The following is an 11,102-nucleotide window of genomic DNA, read 5'->3' on the forward strand; positions in this document are numbered from 1 at the left end:
AGATGTATATCTGCTCTAGGCACTCAAGTGTATAGGGTTGATTCACTCAATTCTCCTCTAATCATGCTTTCCAAGATTTGTTTTTCATCTAACAATCAACAATTACTTCATGCATGTATACAAATATCATGAGGACTTTCCCATAGGTTGTAATGGGGTTAGGGTCAAGGTAAAGATGCATATGGTCAAGTGGACTAGAATTTGAATCTTTGATTAACTTAAACTTCTCACCTAACCTATGAGAACCTATACAATGCTAAACAAACCTAACTACCCCTTCTTCACTTTTCCACACACTCATGCATTCTCTTTTGATCACCACACATATGCATTGATTCTTATTGAACTTTACTTTGGGGCATTTTTGTCCCCTTTTTATTGCAACTCTTTTTCTTTCTTTTTCTGTATATATTCACTCAATTCTCCCCTAATCATGCTTTCCAAGATTTGTTTTTCATCTAACGATCAACCATTATTTTATGCATGCATACAAATATCATGGGGACTTTCCCATAGGTTGTAATGGGGCTAGGGTCAAGGTAGGGTGCATATGGTCAAGTGAGCCAGAAATTCGAATCTTTAATTAACTTAAACTTCCCACCTAACCTATGACAACCTATACAATTCTAAACAAACCTAGTTATCCATTCTTCACTTTTCTACATACTCATGCATTCCCTTTCTGATCACCACACACATGCATTGATTATTATTGAACTTCACTTTGGGGCACTTTGTCCTCTTTTTATTGCTTTTCTTTTTCTTTTTTTTCTATATATTTTCTTTTTCTTCTTTTATATATGTATTTTTTTTTGTTTTTCTCATTTTTTTCCTTTTAAAACTAAAATATATACAAGAACATCAATGCATATGGTTTACACATGATTAATATATGAGTATGTACTCAATTCCCACGATTTTCAACAAAAATACCAACACCTTTTTATCTCTGCCCTATGTTCCCAACTCTCCCAAGCCAAATAATGAACACTCTCACTAGCCTAAGCTAATCAAAGATCCAAACAAGGGACATTTATTATTTTTCACTTAGGCTTGTAATGTGCTACAATTAAGAACAAATGGGTTAGGCATTGGCTCAAAGTTGGCTAACAATTGAAGATAAAAGGTATGCTATATGGGCAAGTGAGCTATTTGAACAATGGCCTCAATCATGTAAATGCATGTATACACAAAATAATGGACATAAAGAATCAAACAAATCAAGGATTACAATCATAGGAAGAGAATGATACACACAAGAATGAAAATAAGTGGTTATATATGATGTAACCACACAATTAAGGCTAAAAACTTACATGCTTGTGTTCTTAGCTCAAAATTCATGTTCCACAATATGTAGCTCAAGCAAGTTCTAAAAAAAATTTTCAATCAATTGGGGTGCCTATAGATAAAAATTCTTGAAAATTTTAATTATTTTAACTAAGCTTAACCTAATGCAATGTTGTGGTTTAGAAAATTTTAAAATTCCTTAGTTTATCCCCTTTTTCAATCAAACCAAATTTTCATATGTAAAAAGGGTAACCAAGCTCCAATAATTCATAATTTTCAAATCACAATCATTAACTAAAGCAACTACATATATATACTATCAACTACAAATGCAAATTCAACTAAAAATCTAAGATAAAGAGTATATCCAAACCATGGTGTAAAATGCAACAAACTAAAATAAAAGTTTCCAGAATGACAAATATATACAATGATCCAAAAAAGTGCGGTAAAACAGAGTGCAAAATACAAGAAATAACACAAAAGAAAAGACAAATGTCCGAACTCGTCACCCAAAATAGCGGTCCCACCGACAACGACGACGGTGACCTCCCCACACTTAGAATGATGCATCATCCTCGACGCTACTGGTATGGCTCAGAATGGGGGTCAACAGTCGCGTCTGGCTGCTGGGTCTCAGGCTGTGGCTCCTCAGGTGGCTGCTGAATCTTCGGAGTAGCCTGTGTCTGCGGTGGTGCCTCTCTCTAAGATGGCTCCGCCTCATGCTCCTCAGCATGCTTCTCCTCTGATGCAGAAGACTCGGGAAGAGGGGGCAACTCAACGCTCAATGCTCCTCCTCCTCAGGCGTCGCATAATGCGGCGCTCACTGCGCTCCATGAATCGGATCAGGTGCTGAACTAACAGACAGGTCAGCTGGGGTACTGCTGGTGGTGCAATGGATGCTGATGGTATTGACGGTGCTGCTGTAGCTGATGAAGAAGAAGGTCTGGCTGCTGCTGCTCTAGCTCTAGAGCGACGCCGGAAAGCTGGCTTCTCGTGCACCCACTCCCCCCATGGAATCACTTCCTCCTTTTCATGGATCGGGGGTGGTATCTCATCATTTGCCTCCCACAGGGCGCCGGCTAACTGAATCATCGTGGTGACCAAGGTGGGAAAGGGAAGTAAGCCACGGACATGGGCCCGCCACATGTATCGTCTAATCAGTCGAGGGAAGTATACCTCCTTCCCTTCCATGACGCATCCGATCAGGACAAGCATGTCCATGGGGATCTCTGTGAAGTGGGTGGTCGGCATAACGTAATGTGCGAAGATCTGCTGCCACGTCCTGGCCACCCTAGAAAGATGAGTAAACAGCATCCCCTTGGGCTTCCTGTTGTCGGCGTCCATCACCCAAGAGGCGTCCGGGGTGGCAATCACATCCCTCAAAGCATCATAATCGAAGGTCATGTAATGTATGGCCACCTCTGCCTACTCAATGGCATCCGTAGTACCGGTCTTAGGCAGATAGCCGAGTCTATCCTGAATAGCTGCCTCCGTAACCAATACTTGCCCGCCTCGCAGGTGAACTGACTCAAGGGTGTGTCTGAAGAAGTTATAGTAGAATTCCTTCACCCAAGAGGAGTTCACCCTGCCTAGATCCATGTCAATAAATCCCATGCCCATCCCCTGAATACGGGTCATCATAGCTTGTCTCACATCAGTCGGGAGGACCAGTTTCTTCTCTATATTCAGATTTTTCTTTTGGTATGTCAGAAACCGGAGCTCACAATAGAGGTTAGGGAACCAGTGAGCATCCGTAGGCGGTAGCTGCTGGTTGGCCTTGTTCTCGTCATTCAGAGGATTCTTTGCATAGTCATAGTAGGGAGAAAGAGTGAATGGTTAAGTTTTCTTTTTCTTCCTTGAGGTAACCTTAGCTTTTCCTCTGTCGGCCATCCTAAAAAAGAGATATACATGATATAAACAATTATGACACGTAGAGGAAAACAAAGCCAAGAATGGCATATTCGGAAGACAAGAGGATCGATAAGCAATCATGAAGTGAGTTAAGAGATAAGAATTCTTGGAATGCAAGAAACAAAATTTAGAACTCAAACAAAGTCACAACCCAAGAATTCAAGCCATATTTGCACAATGCTTTGTTTATTAAGCCTAAACAACGTCATACCCAAAAGATTGGTTAATGGGTTAATTTGAAAACAAAAAAAAGAAGTTAGGTGGTTAATCAAGTTAGAGGTTAGAAAACCGGTTCAAAGGTTAGTGGTATGACGGTTGTTAGCTCAATTAAAAGGAATGTACAAAGTATGGAAGATAAGCACACTCACATTCATGAAGGAGATGCGGTCATTGATGATGAATATGAAAATTCACATAAAATCATATAAATGGGAAGCAAATCATCAATCAATGCCATGGTCACGAAGTTTGCAATAATTGGTGTAAGGATGTGAAGCATGCACTATGTGTAATAAAAAGAAACTTGAAAACAGTTTTGAATAAAAAGAGTTACACTAGTGAAATCCACCAAACATTGCAAGTGAATGAACCATATTCAAGAATTTGCAAGTTAAGGTCAAATGGTAAATTTAGTTTGAGTCAAAGGGCATTTGACTTAATCTTGGCATTGAAAGCACATGAAGGTTCACATAGATAAGTCAGGCAAGGGATTGGGTGACTTAGAGATCCATCAAACAATTCCTTGAAATAACTATGTCAATGCATATCACGAAAAACACAAATAAGCATAGAAATGCCAACCCAGGCAACCTATGAAGTGAACTTGTTGAAGTCATGTAAAACTCAAATTGAAAAAGTGTCAAGTTCAATCCTTAGGTTGCAAGTTAGGAACAAAATAATTTTCTAGAAATTTGGGCAGCATCCCGGCAGTAAATTGGACATTTCCGGATAGGAATTGGCAGCCAAAATCACATATGAATCCAAGAATGCAACAAGCATGATATAAGCATGGATTACATATATTCAGGCAGCATCAAACACAATCAGACAATGAATCTCAGCAAGGCATCAGTAGGTAACAGCATATAAAACATAAATCATCACAGCAGCCATTATTCAGCAAAGCATGCATTATTCGAAAAATAAACAAGAACGGAGCACTTATCAGACCTAGAATCCTCTAACCACATCCTAACTACCTAACAGCATGTATTTCTATCTAACCTAACATACAAAATTCAAACAGCTAATCTAACAAAATCTAACCAACAAAAATAATAAAACAAAGTAAAGAAACATAGCAGAAGGCAGTAAACAGGAGAGTGCTGGAAACCTAGAAGGGCGAGTAAAACAGAATTGGAGAAATGTAAGAAGAGAGGGGAAGCAGCACCGCCCAGTAGTGGCGGCGGTTCAGTGGTGCTCGCGGTGGCGCTAGAACGAAGCAGAGCAAAGGAGCGGCGAAAACAGAGTGAGGAGTGGTGTGTGTATGGAGCAAAGGGAAAGGTATGGAATGGAGGAAGGGGTTGGCTGAGGAAGGAGAAGAAGGTTGGTGGTGGTTGAAGGTTTACCGGCGACAATGGTGGTGGCCGGACAAAAAGCTGAGAGAGGAGAGTGGTGAGAGAAGGCAGTGAATTGAGTGAGTGGGAAAGAGCGGAAGAACGAGAGAAAGAGGGAAGAAAGGTGATGGGGCGGTGGTCGGCGGCGAACGGAGCTGAGGCGGCCAGTGATGGTTGAAGGTCGGAGGGAGATTTTGGAGGTTGGAGGGAGAAGAAGAGGAGACGTTAGAGAGGGGGAGGGGATAAGGGACGCGACTACGCTAGGGCTCGCGTCCTTTGGGGTTATGGTTTTTGAATCCACGCGTGCGCATCCTTGACGCGTCCGCGTGGGTGGGCGAAAAACATGATAGATGTGTAAGCGCGATATGCGCACATGCGTGGGTTGAAAGGGTGCGCTTCGACGCGTACGCGTACTATACGCTTAAGCGTAGATGGGAGTGGAGCGCGCCGACGCGTACGCGTGATGTACACATTCGCGTGGATTGAAACATACGTGAAAAGCACATTGCATGCGCAGTGTGCGCGTAACTCTCGGGTCTCATGTATTGGGGTTACGTTCAACATATCGACGCGTGTGCGTACAGCGTGCTCACGCGTCCCTACCCCCTTCTTTTTTTTTAATAACTCAAAATTCTCCTAACCTTCCCTATGACTCAACAACAAGCCAAAATGAAAAATTAGCCACATTTTGAATTTTCTAGGATTTTTCAAACAATTTGAGGAAACTTGTAATCCAAGCAAAAACTCAAATTCAAAGAAGTAATCTTATTTAAGGCATACCATACAATGTATAAACAATCTAGCAAGCAAGACAAAATATACTAAAGAGTAAAGAAGCTATCTACAATGGAACTCAATTTATTCATTCATTATATCTACAAGAGAATGGAAAGAGTGTACCATGGTAGGGTGTCTCCCACCAAGCACTTTTAGTTTAAGTCCTTAAGTTGGACATTCGGAAGGCTCCTTGTCATGGTGGCTTATGCTTGTATTCTTCCTTGAACCTCCACGAATGCTTCCTCTTCAATTGGTTGTCAGAATTTCCAACCATCTTCACCGAGCTTGGGGGAAGTTCTTTCCAAGGTATGAGCTCCCAAAATTGGTCTTCATGTTGTGATCCGAGATCCCATATCTTATTCTCACACCCATCTTTTAGTTGATCAAGACAATTTTATTTGGGTGGCAAGTGATCCGAATTCTCATGTGAGCACCAAAGCACTCTCCTAGACCCATTCAATTGAGCACTACACCAATTCATGCTCCTCAATTTCGAGCTTCCAACCATAATGAACTTAGAGGGATATCTCCAACCACTACACAACTCTCCCCTACTCTTAACTCCACAAAGGGCTCTAAGTTGACCATCATTTTCAAGCAACCCATATTCAAGTGAGAAAGTGAAGTTTAGGGAGAGAAATGTTACCCACTTGAATGTTGTGTTGGATGATGGTGGTTTAGGGAGGGTGGCCTCCCCACACTTAGCCAATACAAGGTCCATTCCCTTGTGGTCTTCCCTTGCAACTTCCACCTCTTTATAAGCTTCTTCAATTTCAATTCCTTGCTCACCAACTTCTTCTATCTCATCCCCATCACTCAAGTCGTAAATAGGAGTTTTAGTGAAGTCTACCTCAACATCAATTCCAAGCATAACGGGGAAGGGCTCATCAAGCTCAAAAGGATCATATGTTGATGCAGAATTATCATATATAGGAGGGTTTGTTGCTTGGGACACTTCTTCCAATTCTTCACTCACAGTATGCCTTAGAAGTTGCAAATCCTCCTCAACATTGCTTTCTAATTCAATGGAAGAAGGCTCAACAAGATCATCAAGAGGATTGATCAATGTGGATAAAAAATCACTAATGATGGAATCCACTTCTTGATCAATATCCCTTAACTCTCTATCCACTTCTTTAACATTACTCTCCTCCTTAACTTCCTTTCCAAACTCCATGGAAGAAGGCTCTTCAACTTGAGATTCTTCTATGTACTCAACATATCCTAAGTACCCAACCACTACTTCCTTTTGTTCAATAATCTCTACTTCCTCCTCTTGTTGTACTTCTTGCTCTAACTTCTCTTCCTCACCTTGGAGCTTCAAGTCCACTCCCTCACTAGGCTCCTTGATTGCTTCTCCACATTCAACAATGGGAGTACTTGGGATGCATGAGCTTAGGTGGGAGGTTATGTGACTCACGGCCTCTACCATGATAGCCATCTTGGCTTCTATCTCCTTAAACTCCTTTTCCGTCCCTTTTTGTTGCCTTAGGATATGAGATTCAAGATCTCTTAGTTCTTGCGTGAGAGCTTCATTGGGGGGCGGTGGTGGAAGAGAGGGTTCATTATTTGAGGGAAAGGTGTTGTTGTTGGAAGGTGGTTCATGTTGGTGAGAGTCTTGAGGTGATGTACATGGAATTTATGGCTCTTAGGAGTATTGGTATTGGAATGGTGGTGGTTCTAAAGATGGTTCATATGGTGGTTGGTATGGTGGGTATGGGTTGGGGTTATATGGAGGTGAATGGTGGTATGAGGCTTGTGAGTATGGTTGTTGAGGGCTATGTTAGGAAGGGGTTCATATGTATGTGGTGGTTGTGGTTGACAATCACAATAGGGGTCATCACATACATTAGATTGGTATGCATTAGGATTAAGAGTATACCCATAACAATCCGAAGAGTAGTTATGTTGGGGTGGCGCTTGAACGGCTCGGATGGAATGAAATGCCTTTTGGTCCTTGTGCATCTTCGTGAGGAGAGTAGTCATATCCCCAAGCACTCTTGTCAAACTTTGATCTCTAAATCCTTGACACATGCTATCATTAAATCTTCCATCTCCTACAACATAGATTGAACCAAACTCATAGTCAAAGTGATGAGAATTCATGGTGATAAGAGAAAATAAAAACAAAAGCTAACAAGAAACAAAGAAATCAAATCCTAAAACTAGCAAAAACTAACAAACAAACCAAAAATCAAGCTATTCACAATATATACAATAGCCAATAACATAGCACTATTGCAACTCCCTGGCAACGGTGCCATTTTGACGTGAGAACTTTAGTTGATATAGAATTTCTCAATTGAAATCTCATTGCAAGTATAGTTCTAAACTAACAAGGAATCCTCACATGCAAAAATATTGGTTATCACATGTACAAACCCCAATGAAAATTTACCGAAGTATTTAAACTCCGGGTTGTCTCACAAGGAATTGCAATGAAGTGGTCAATTATTGGCTATGAAGGAACCAGGGGGTTTGATTTATAATCTGCAAGAAAATAAATGACAAGAAGAGTAAATCAAGCAAGCATTTAAAGATGACAAGTAGTAAAGAGAAGCGAATAGTAAAAAGAGACATTCATGGCAAGGATTGAGATCATAGGCTTTCCATCCTAGTCACCAATAACAATAATTAACAAGAATTTATCCTATTTCATCATCTCCAATGTGGAAGAAGGTGTAAGTTATCTTCCATGAGAGAAAGTCAAACAAGAAAAGTTAATCTCATTCCAAAAATCCTAATCAACTCACTAATTGAATTAGCAAGAGATTAGAGTAAATGGAGATAGTATTAACTAACAACTCTGGATTGCCAACTTGAGTTGGGTGTTCATGACTCAAGATTATCTAATTACTCTTTCTAAGCCAAGAATGCTCAAGATCTACTCTAACATCCTTCCAAACATTTTGTCAAACACTTAGTGGGTATAAATGGAAAGCATAGTGAATGTGCAAGAATGATAAAATCTACCAACTACCAATTGCAAGGAAAGTAAAATTCACAACTCAAATTAACGATAAAAGAACATCAAACATCAAATTTCATTAAATGTAAACTAAATTTAACATGAGCATTCATAAACATAAAAGAAGCATAAAAGTATAATTAACAAAAGAACCAAGAAGAATTGAAGTATTAGAACAAGGAATTGTAGAGGGAACAAGATGAAAACAAGTAATCAATTCAAGATCTAAGAGAAATTAACCTAATCCTAACCTAATTCTAGAGAGAAGAGGGAGCTTCTCTCTCTAGAAAACAAACTAAGGGCTCATTATGACTAACTAAGTGCTCCCCCCCCCTCTTTGCTCAAGCTTGAATTCTGCATCAAATACCCTCAGAAACAAGTTGGATTTGGGCTTGGGCAGCTCAGAAATTGCTCCCAGCGTTTTGCCTTTAAGTGAGTCACGTGCGAGCATCGACGCGTACGTGTGGGTCACGCGTGCACGTCGCTTGGCAATTTTCCATCCACGCGTACGCGTCATGTGCGCGTACGCGTTGCCATGCAACTTCACTTCCACGCGTGCGCACCTTCTGTGCGTGCGCGTGGGTTGATGTACTCCAAATCCTTGTTTCCTCATGCATTCTCCTCTTTGTATGCTTTTCTCTTCATTTCTTCCATCCAATACTTGCCTTATGAACCTAAAATCACTCAACAAATACATCAAGGCATCGAATAGAATTAAAGTGAATTAAAATCACTAATTTAAGGGCCTAAAAAGCATGTTTTTATACTTAAGCACAATTTAAGGGAGAATTACAAAACCATGCTATTTCATTGAACAAATATGGAAAAAGGTGATAAAATCCCTTAAATAAACACAAGATAAACTACAAAATTGGAGTTTATCAGATACACATCATTGGTTAGGAGTTCTCTTGGTAGTTTGAAGTTGAATACAAGAAAAGTAAATGAACATGAATTTAAGCAATGAGCAATTAACAATTGAACTAAGGAAAACAAGAACTTAAGCTAGCAAGTGGATGACTATCAATCAATGTAAAATCCTTGGCTAGGGGTGAGAATTGAAATTCCTATCCTCACTGCCTCCATCAATTGTGATAACAATTGGTTATTGCTCCACTTAGTTAACCTCTAACTATGAAGGAAAGTCAAGTGGAGATAATCAATTTGAGTCCACAAGTCCTAGTCAATTAGCAATTTCCAATTATCAATCAATAAAAGGCTTTGACAATTCAAGTGTCACCAATTACCCAACCCCCAAGCCAAGAGTGAAAATCTACTCCATAGCTATAATTGACATTTTCTCAAACACTTGGTGAACAAGAATGAAAGGCATTGTGAAATTGAGAAGAGAATTCAAAATTAGAGCTATCTACTATAAGCAATCAACAACATTAAAGTAATTAACAACAATGAACATGAAATTCCTCAATGCATTAATAGAAATCAATGTAAACAAGATCCAAATCCTAGATCCAAAATAACTAGAATAAGAAGAACACTAAATGAGAGTAAGAGAAGGAGATCTACAAATTAGAGCAATGCAAAATTGAATTAAATTTAGATCTAACCAAAGCATCCAAGTGAAATTAAAATTGAAAAAGTCAAAACCTAGAGAGAAGTTAGAGTTTCTCTCTCTAGAACCACAAATTCAAAAACTAGCTAGGAAATTGTCTAATGTGTGTATCCCCCCATTCCTCCTTGGTCCCTTGGGTCCTTTTCCTCCAGAATTCAGCTCAAATTGGGCTTGAAGCTCCTCAGAAATCGCCAGCCACGATATCACTAATGAAGTCACATGCCGAGCATCACGCGTGTGCGTCAGTCACGCGTGCGCGTCGATTGGGTTTTTGCTAGCCACGCGTACGCGTCAAGCACGTGTACGCGTCGATGAGATTTCCGCACAGCCACGCAGATGCGTCAACTTTACACGCCAATCCCAAATCCAAGCTCCCACGCGTGTGCGTCGGCCACTTTTGCGCGTCGATGCCAATGCTCCAAAGCTCCATTTTTCATGCTCCTTCCACTTATGCATACTTCCTTCCTCTCTTCTAGACCATTCTTGCCCCTATAAACTTTGAAATCACTTAACAAACAGATCATGGCATCGAATGGTAATAGAGGGAGATAAAAATACAGCATATTTAAGGCCTAAAAAGCATGTTTTCAACCATCAAGCAAAATTAGGAAGGAGCTACAAAACTATGCATTTTATTTGGATAAGTGTGATAGAATATTGATAAAACCCCCCAAATTCTACACAAAATAAACCCTAAAATTGAGGTTTATCAGAAGGTGATGACTACTTTGATATAGAGGGAGTTGCTTGAACTAATATTCATGGAGGTAAATCATCGTTAGGGATAATTATTTAGATTTTTATGTAATCCACATGTGGTATTGACATTCGGATGGAGATATGCATAAGCTATGATCTATGAAGATCCTTTTAATTTGGTTGAACGGTAATGGTAACTGTGTGGGTAATGCAAGTACCATGTTAACTTGTGCTGGGGGAGGTCAACTTGTGTTGTCTGTCTCTGATCCATGTGGGTTTAAGGTATAAGATAAGTTGCTGTAGAATAGTATCAGTTGTTGTAGAA

This window comes from Arachis ipaensis, chromosome B05, assembly GCF_000816755.2.
Source record: "Arachis ipaensis cultivar K30076 chromosome B05, Araip1.1, whole genome shotgun sequence".
Lineage (NCBI taxonomy): Eukaryota > Viridiplantae > Streptophyta > Magnoliopsida > Fabales > Fabaceae > Arachis > Arachis ipaensis.